Here is a 10,341-nt window from a genome sequence, read left to right as displayed (position 1 = left end):
GCAAGACCAAGCTCACCTGACGAGAGCTTGCAGTTCCGAAGGGAGACAGGGCAGCTGAAATAGAAAGCACCATGACGGTGCATTCCAAAAGAACCATTCACATTAGAGGAATAGTGTCAGTGGTTACAAGCAGAGAAGCCGAGAGTCAAGAAAAAGACAAGCGTCGGCCGAGTGCAAAAACCGTATACAATGTAAGTCCTTATGGGGGGACGACCTTGCTGCAAAGAGGCAGCCGAGTTCGAGCGGGGGAGAGCAACATCAATAAGTCTCTCACCCCGTAAAGGTGTTCGGACATACGAGCACACGTGTATTCCTTGAGTCACCACCTTGTGCCTAGGGTGGATGACTCCACCAACAGATGTCAAGACCAGTATCCGCTCGAGAAGTGAGCAACAAGCTGGAAGTTCACGCACAACAGTAGTCACACGATGTGACAAAATACAAAGAGTTGGCCGAAAGTTAGCGCCAACAACTGAAGAGACTGTCAAAGAGTTGACTTTGCTCAATAGGAGAAGTGGTCGCAACCAAAGAGTGTTGCGGCCGGGCTTGCGAGCCCCACCCCAAGGGGGTGAATCAATTCACAGGAGAAGTGGTCGCGACCAAAGAGTGTTGCGGTTGGGCTTGCGAGCCCCACCCTGAGGGGTGCACTAGTTCACAGGAGAAGTGGTCGCGATCAAAGAGTGTCGCGACTGGGCTTGCGAGCCCCACCCCGAGGGGTGCACTAGTTTATGTGATCCGAAGAGGATACACACACTGGGGCCAAGTTGGCCAAAATAGGGCAAGAGTGCCTCCGAAGTCCATACTTGTCTGGTGAGTGTCTGCAAAGAGAGTCAGCCTCACCCACAACTATGGCAAACGCTGAAGAGTCACGTCTACGTTGCGAGTCTCGGTGGCCGAGTCCAAGATGGGCGAACAACAGAAATAGGTCCGAATGGGGATAGCCGTAGATAAAGGAACAAGCCTAAGTGAGGACAAGTTCACCCAACAACTGACCAAGTCAAGAGTCAGAACGTGGTGCCACCTGACGAAAGAGAAGTCAGAAGCATCCACTCGAACTTGTCCCAAGTTGGCATAAGACGTCAGCAGGGAGAGCATTATGACAAAAGATCGTCAGGTGCTCAACGATAGAAGATTTTTCTGAAGCACAACCAAATCCAGCGAGTCAAGTCGCCAACAGACAAAGAGTCGGATCGTCATCGGGACGATGCCGAGATTGAGTGGGGGAGAATTTTGTAATAGGTGGGGCGAACGCGCCCGAGAAAGTCATCGAGGACGATGACTAGATTAAGTAGGGGAGAATGTCACAATCTGCAATATGATTGTGACCCGAGTAAGTCATCGAGGACGATGACTAAGTTAAGTGGGGGAGAATGTCACAACCTTACTATGAAGAGAGTAGGTTGTGACCCTCACGCCATGACAAGCAAAGGGGCGTCCCTCAAGAGACGCCCATCCGGCCATATGCGGGCCAACGTAGAAGAATGCCATGATGCGATCGAGGAGGACGATGCATCATCCAACACACCACCACGCAAAGTGGGTATTGAAGACATGTTGAGACACAAGCATAACAGAGACATCAGCATAGACATGAAGGACAAGATAGGCTTGTTGAAGGGCCGGGTAGGGCCCCGGGCCTTAACCTCAAAAGTCGAGGTTCCGGAAGGAATTTGGTCATGCGGTTCGGGAGTTAAGTCCGTCCATATGAAATATGAATGCTCGCCAAGTTTGGTGTCGATCGGACATTGGACGGACAATGCACGACACCGTATGACACCTCACGAAAATCATGTCTACTCCTGGTAGAATGAAAATGGCTCAAAATGTACTATAGGGGGTACCATGGTGTTAGCTCTCCACCACCCCTGGGCCCTGTGGCCTAAGTGAGCTACCCTGTGGCACATACGTGTGTCACAGTGTGGGCGAGCGTGCCGAGACGAGTGTCTCGGGCGACTTCCTTTGAAATGGGTTTTTGAAGGACAGTACCGGACGGCACGGGTGTGCCGGTATTGCGCCCTAGCCCGCGTGTTGGAGGTTGCTACATACACCCGCTATCCGGTACGGTATCCGTAAATGACTCGGCATGGGCACGGGAGGGCCTATGCCTCGATAGAACCCGGATGGATGGATGTTCGGGAAGCCCCGATGAGATGAACGACACGCGGGCCCATTCTCGATGGCACGACTGAACGAGTTATGATGGCCGACGACATCCCGAGACTCGGGATGGCGTCAAGACATATGGACCCCGTCGATGGGGATCGAGATGGCAAGATGAGATGCGACGTTGTATTGAGAGACCTTGGCCCGAGTAGAGGCAAGGTCGAGCCGAACGAGTTGGCCTAGCATAGAGGCAAGTCGGATGTGTCGCAGATGATTGGACATACACGCACAGGCGGCGTGTGTGGTTGGACAAGCTTGGATTCCGCACAAGCGATGTTCGATTGGCGAAGACAAACCTCGCCTAAGGTCCGACGAAGCCACAAAGCCGGGGCGAAAAATATATATGGGGCTTAATTCCCCTTAAGGCTGGTCGTGAGCGTGTATAGATCCCGACGCCGCACGGTCAAGAAAGTAGGACCGTGACACATGGCATGTACACGCACGGCCACGACGAGCAACGAATGATAATGGGAGTGTACGTCAACGACCTCATAATCACTAGAGGCGACATAGAAGCCTTAAAAGATTTAAGAGGGAGATGTTAAAGAACTTCAAGATGAGCAATCTCAGCGTTCTCAGCTAATACTGTTAGGATCGCACAACAACGCACACACTCGATCTAGATGAACACAAAGAAAAGGATAGAGAAAATTGCAGGGAGAACTCTGGCTAAAAGGATTTTTTTATTGATGATTTCAGGTATGTACAACAAGAGAGAGTACAGAGAATAGAAAGTACGTTTTCAAAGCTCTACCGGACCAGATATATATATAGTATAGTTTACTATATATAGCTTTACCAAATTTAGACATCTACTATATATAGCTATTTACCATATATAGTTTTACCGGATATAGCTTTACCATATATAGCTTTACTATATATAGCTTTACCAAATATAGCTTTACCGGATATAACCGTTGACCAAGCTAAATAAGTATCAGGCTCCATAGCCTAACAATTCTCCCACTTGGAGACTGATCTAGTCAACCAAGAATTTCACTCTCAAACGACCATGAGCATCTTCACTGCACCATACCAATTGACGTTTTGCACAACCTCACTATTCCAACATCAACACATTTTGTCAACATGTTTGCTGGATTCTTTACACCCTCTATCTTCTCAAAACACATCACCATCTTCAACCAACCTCCGAGTGAAATGGTATCGCCTTCTGTGTTTTGAATGANCCGGGGTTTCAGCAATGCTAACGATCGAGGGAGCTCCCTCCGGTACTTTTCTTCAATTCTCTAACAGTCTTTGTGAAGCTAACTCGTTTCTGTTTGCTCGTAACGCAGTTCTCATAAGAACTCGTAACAATCTCTGCATCAAATACACCTTGTTCATAGCCAACGATTTTTCGTACATATTCGACAGCGTCTTCAACAGACCTGACGTTGTCTTCTCCTTGATAATGTTGAACGCCACGTTTCTGGATAGCGTCAACCGGATCAGCCCCAAGGCTTGTCGATCCTTGAGCTTCCACTGTTCCGTGGTCATGGTATCCGGCTTCACCCCCAACAGAGGTTCGTGAAGATCTTTCTGGTATAGATAATCTTCAATCTCCATCTTCTAGAAACCAAAATCGGATCCATCGAACTTCTCAATTCCAATCTTTGAACTTTCGATCTTCACAGATCATGGTGAATTTCGCCTAGCTCTGACTTCCGCCTGGCTCTGATACCAGTTGTTAGGATCGCACAACAACGCACACGCTCGATCTAGATGAACATAAAGAAAAGGATAGAGAAAATTGCAAGGAGAACTCTGGCTAAAAGGATTTTTTTATTGATGATTTCAGGTATGTACAACAAGAGAGAGTACAGAGAATAGAAAGTACATTTTCAAAGCTCTACCGGACCAGATATATATATAGCTTTACCAGATTTAGCCATCTACTATATATAGCTATTTACCATATATAGCTTTACCGGATATAGCTTTACCATATATAGCTTTACCGGATATAGCTTTACCATATATAGCTTTACTATATATAGCTTTACCAAATATAGCTTTACCGGATATAACCGTTGACCAAGCCATAAATAAGTATCAGGCTCCATAGCCTAACAAATACCTCGCATCGAAGTGCAATAGAGTACTACCGGCATCACCATCTGCCAAAGTGCGTATGCGAAGAAGTTGCTGAACACAACTAGACTTGCGGACAGTAACCCTACAAGGAAACCAGTGGAGGCTCGACTGCAGCTAAAGAAGGCTGGCACTATGACGGCAGTCGATACCACCAATTACCACAGCATTGTCAGGATGTAGAAAATAAATTTGCTCTGATACCAATTTGTTGAAATTAAAAGCCGCTCCGATACAAACTTGTAGAAAATAGATGCTCACTCTAAAACTAACTCGTTTAGATAACTCTCATGAAACTGTGAAGGGGTGTCGAGAGGGGAGAGACAAGGAGACAAAGAAATTCTCAAGAGCCTTTTTCTATTTCACAGAACTTTTAACTCTTTTTCTTTTTCTCTTTCGCTCCTTTTTTCTCTCTCTCATCTAAGTTTACGCTTCTTCCTTATTTTTTTCTCTCTCTCATTTAAGTTTATTTTCAACAAAACTCCCCTAGAATGATTGCACCTACGCCGTTTTCGTTTTCTCGATCTCAGTCGTAGTTTCTTCAATTTTCTTTTCTTTTCCTCGAGTGGCAAAATAGGGTTGTCCTTCTCTGATGAGACTTCATTTGGATCTTCTCGAGAACAGCCCATCTGAGATTCCAACTCTTCATTTCTCCAGTTCTCAGCCACGCTAGACTCAAATGTCATAGCTTCGTTCACTTTACTCAATTCCCTTCGTAAGTCCATAGCAACCTTTACAGCTAGCATTCTTGTTTTCTCCAGTTTAGTTTTATCAAGAGTGAGTTTCTCAATTGTGTATCGTAAGTTCACTGTCTCCTATTGGACTTGATTCAGGTTCACGTCGAGTGAGTTTCTCTGTTGAGTCAGTATCTCTATATCTTTATTCTCCCTCACTAGCTCGTCCACTAGACCCTCAATCTCCATTAACAGGTCATTCTCTTTCTTCACACCTTCTTCAACTTTCTTTGCAAGTTCAGAGATTACCTGCCCATTCTCTTCCTTCTCCTATTTGAGATAGACGAAACTCTCATTCAGCTCAACAATTTCCTTCTCTAACCTTTCAACTTTTGTTTCCAGCTCTTTCTTTTCTTCTTCAATTTTCATCCTTTTTCTTCTTTCTTCCTTGAATTTCCTCTCCGGCCATTGGAGCTCTCTCTCTTTGAGCTCAAGCTCTCCACTTGTTGCGTCATCCAAGGCCAGGTTGATGGTTTCTTCCACCTTTTCTTCGGCTTGACAATCTCTCGCATAGTGACCCATTATACCACAATTGTAACATCTGTCGGAATTACAATCATTCGCGTAATGACCATATTTTTGACATTTATAGCACTGAATGTTTGATCGGCCACCTCTTCCTCGACTGCATTCTCTTCCACGCCAATTTGCTTGGCTCGATAGTCTCTTCTCATTATAGATTTCTTCGTAACTGTTACTTTGACCACCTCGACCATTCTCGCGACTTCCACGACCTCTACCTCAAAAATTTTGTTAGTACTTTTCCATCTTTTATCAATGCCTTCGTCTGAAGCGCTTGATTGAGTGGCTCCTCCTTCTTTTTCTTATGTTGCTCATGTGCCTCGAGAGAACTGGCGATCTCATCGACTCAAACTTCGTCAGGTCCTTCGACTCTTCTATGGCACATACAACATTCTCGATGTTGTCTGTTAACGACCTCAAAATTTGCTCTACAATCCGCGTCTCGGGTAACATTTCTCCATTTCGATTTAGCCGATTCACCACGGTCTGTACACGTGTAATGTAGTAAAATACATTTTCTGACTCCTTCATCTTCATGCTCTCCAACTCGCCACGCAGAGTCTGGAGACGCACCTGCTTGACTCGGTCGGTTCCTTTGAACACCTTTTCTAGAGTGTTCCATGCTTCTTTTGAAGTAGTTGTCCTTCCAATCTTCTCAAAGCCTGACTCATCAACAGCCCAGAACAACATGTATAATGCTGCCTTATCCTTTGATCATACTTCCTTTAGTGCCTTGTTTTGCGCTGCCGTATAACCCGTGGTATCCTTTGGTTCTTCGAAACCTTCTTCGACCACCTCCCATGCGTCTTGCGAACCAAGAAGAGCTTTCATTTGGATGCTCCAATTCTCGTAGTTCGTCTTCATCAATCGTGGTAGTGGCATTTATCCCATCATGTTGCCATCGGCTCTGATACCCATTTGTAGAAAATAAATATGCTCTGATACAAATTTGTTGAAATTAAAAGCCACTTTGATACCAACTTGTAGAAAATAGACGTTCACTCTGAAACTAACTCGTTTAGATAACTCTCACGAAACTATAAAGGGGGGTCGAGAGGGGAGAGACAAGGAGACAGAAATTCTCAAAAGCCTTTTTCTATTACACATAACTTTAACTCTTTCTTCTTTTCTTGTTTTGCTCCTTTTTGCTCTCTCTTGTTCTCTACTTGTTCTCTACTGTTACATTGATAAGTAAAAAGGCATATTTATAAGTTTTCCTAACACTAAAAATGATCATAACTATCCCACGTTTTCTTCTCTCGTTTTCTCACCCATAAGCTCTCCTTTCCCAGAATAGATTTGGCTTTTGACTGAATTTAAAACCAAAAAATAATAACGGCTTTTTCTCTCTCTCATTTAAGTGTACGCTTCTTTCTTTCTTTTTTTTTTTCTTTGTAAACACACGCCTTGACCTTGCTTATTCCATTGAATACGTGAGTAGATTCATGGAAGCACCTAAAGAGGAGCATCTTGTGGTTGTCAAGCGCATCCTGCGCTATGTTGCTGGAACCAGAGGCTAGGATGTGAGATACTGCGCAGGGAGAGAAAAGGAGAAGCTTGAGCTGGTCGGCTACAGTGATAGTGACATGGTCGATGACGTGTTGATCGTAAGAGCACCAGCGGGATGATTTACTTCCTCTCAAGCGGTGCGATCTGCTAGCAATCAACAAAACAAAAAGTAGTTTCTTTGTCTTCAACGGCGGCAACACAGGGGGTTTGGCTTGCACGACTAATGGAAGAACTCATCGGAAGAGAAGGCAATCCACCAATGCTATACGTGGACAACAAAGCTACGATCTCCCTGATCAAAAATCAAGTTTCGCACGACAGGAGCAAGCACATAGAAATCAGATTCCACCACATCGAGAATGTGCAAATTGGGGACTCATCAAGATCGATTTCATCCGAACAGAGGAACAGCTTGGAGACATTTTCACCAAGTCCCTGACGCGGGTTAAATTTGAAGAACTACGCTCAAAGATTGGAGTTCAAATAATAAGGTAGATATACACCGCTTTTAAGAGGAGATTGTTAGATAAAAGCTATGATTTTCCCTATTTAGATTATTCACACATTTTCTTAAACTTAGTTAGTTATTTTTTGGTTTTTCAATATCTTAATTAACACTCCCCATATAATGGAAGAGCTCATTTTTTGCTGGCCATTTTTGGCAACTTTGGGCGCAAGATTTGTGCCATTACTGGTAATTTTAGGATAGGTTAGCTATTTAAATATGTCAACTGAATGAAAATATCTATCCATCGTGTCTTCAGCGCAAATATTCTCTCTCCCTTTGTTTTCCGTTATTTCTTCTTCGAAGAGTTTTCCTTCGGTCGTTTTTACTCCGTTGACAATTTCCTCTCGATTGCCAGAAGTCAACACCACCCAGATTCTCTTCTCCCTTCCAAGAAAGGCTCCTTGCGTCATGAGCTTGACCGGAATAGAGCCCGATAGTTTTCAGTGAGTTTTCTAACGTTTCATTCTTCCTCCTCTCTCTAGGTTCTCTCTACCTATTTCTCTCTCATTTTTATTTTCTTTTTCATAACTTTTGCTACGGTTCCATTTGTGCCTTTGATGGCTGGAGGGACAAAATTACCTATTTTCCCCTCTGTTGACTTTAACCCCTTTATTTATTTATTTTTTAATTTTTCTTCGGGTGCTACACTATATCATCGTTTGAAATTATTTAAAATGAATGTTTCTACACTTAATAGTCATGTCGTGGATCTGTTAGTAACTTTATTAAAGTAGAATAACAGGGTCATTACTAAAAGTGTCCCAAACAATGATTGTTTCCTCTTCCTTTTTGTTAGTGTGTCCCTCCTACCTCACGGCTACATCAATTTCAAGATTTTTAACTTAGTTTTGTGATTTTTCTATTTTCTCTATTCTAAAAACTCATACATTTATAATGAATTCCGGAGGGGTTTAGAAGGGTCTTGAGTTTTGAGGTGTTTCCTTAGGCGTTTCTTAAGTTCTATTTGATTTATGTTCCAAACTTGCTCCAGTTAACTTTAACTTTTGAACATGCCTTCTTGTCCTTAGGAATAGGCCTTATAAGAAGTAGCAAATCATTTGGAGCACGTATAGACCTTGAATTATCATAAGTAGTTCTAGGGGCATTTTGATCATTTTACCACTAATTCTTGGTTTTACTACTTAATGAGTTTCAATGGCTTTCAAACATCGCATCATCATTGAACATCATAACATAAGATCTACTACAAAATTTTATAGCATTCGGAGGTCATCTAGGTCATGAACCAAAGGTAAATTACCTTAAGGGTATTATGGTCATTTTACACAATTCTTGGTTTACCTACTTATCATTATCCAATGACCACTAAATTTAATATATAACCTCAACATGCTATAATATGCTCACTAATAAAATTTGATAGGCAGTAGAGTTCATTCAGTGGGTTAATTATATGTTCCTTAAACTCCGAGCAATTTGATCGGTTTAGGACCTTAACTCACGGTTCTTTGAGTTTTTCTTTCATACAACTTTAAATCATACTTGTTTTAGAGTTCATATGGAAATTCAAGCAATTTCTACAAGTGTTTCTTAAAAAAAGTCCAAGGTGGCTACTTACATCATTGTCGATGTTCGAGACCTCCGTTCTTGAGCTTCCGGTATCCAAATTTCTTCAAATTTTCCTCCACAAACTCCTTATTGCGTCTAGTTTCTTGAACCATAAACATTTTCATAAGAACCGATCTGGGAGGGGGTTAAAATTAAGAAAAACTAAAAGAAAGTCGCATTTTGGGTTGCCATGGCCGGTTTAGTGAACCAGCCATGTCATCGTCTTCTTCCTCTCGACAGGAAGAAGACGGGGGCATTTATATGCGCCACCATCAGAAAACGTGGTTCTCCAACTTTGATCATGCCGTTTCTTTGCTCCACAGTTGAAGCACACATTAGTTCCTGCCAAGCATTCTCGCTTATGTATCCTTTCGCACTTAGGGGATAAGGGTCTATCTTCATCCTATACTTGGCGGTTGCTGCTTTGCATATGAGGTCTTTTGTTTCTTTGGAGCATCTTTGTGAAGCCCTATCTTGCGTCCTATTTGCTCTAATTTCTTGTTCTTTTGGTTGTGCATGTCTAGCAAAGTGGCTGTCTTTAGTGTAGTTGCATAGTCACTTGAGGCATGAACCGTTACTAATCATATTATATCCTCTCTTAGGCCCCTTATAAAATTGAGAGTCCTTTTCTTCTCTGTGTCTACTAACTCCGAGACAAACCTGGATAATATAGTGAACTTCAAGTCATATTCTTCTACAGTCCTCTCCCCTGGATTAAGGCTTAACAAGGCTTCTTGGTGTTTGTACATGGCCGTTGTGGAAAAGAATGCATCCTTAAAACAACTTTAAGGGATAATTTCATCTTCAACACTTACCATCTTGGAAGCTGACTTCCACAAAAAAATGCGCCTCTTCTTTAAGCATGTATGTGGTGTAATGGACCTTGAACTCTTCAGAGCAGTTTAAATTTAGGAGGGCAGTCTCTAAGGCTTTGAGCCATGCCTTCCCTTTTTACTTGATCAACCTAGTCCCCATCAAATGTAGGTGGGTCAAACTTTCTAAAGTCTTTGATATAGCGGGATTCTTATGTAGTCCCTTGGAAACTTCTAGGGGTTCCACTCCTTGGGTTGCCGTAAGAGCCTATACTATCTGACCAGCCTGTATTTTTAGGGTTGATTTCATGAAAAACCGTAGTGTTTCAAAGGTGAACGTGAAGGTGGAATGTCCTAGAGGCGTAGTCTGACTTAGGTTAGGCTCTTGTTGTGTTTCTATTTCTACGTTCTGGGCTTGAGTCATTCC

The sequence above is a fragment of the Cucurbita pepo genome, chromosome LG17, assembly GCF_002806865.2.
Source record: "Cucurbita pepo subsp. pepo cultivar mu-cu-16 chromosome LG17, ASM280686v2, whole genome shotgun sequence".
In the NCBI taxonomy this organism is placed as follows: domain Eukaryota; kingdom Viridiplantae; phylum Streptophyta; class Magnoliopsida; order Cucurbitales; family Cucurbitaceae; genus Cucurbita; species Cucurbita pepo.
The sequence above is the reverse complement of the archived record's forward strand: the minus strand, read 5'-3'. Positions refer to the sequence as shown.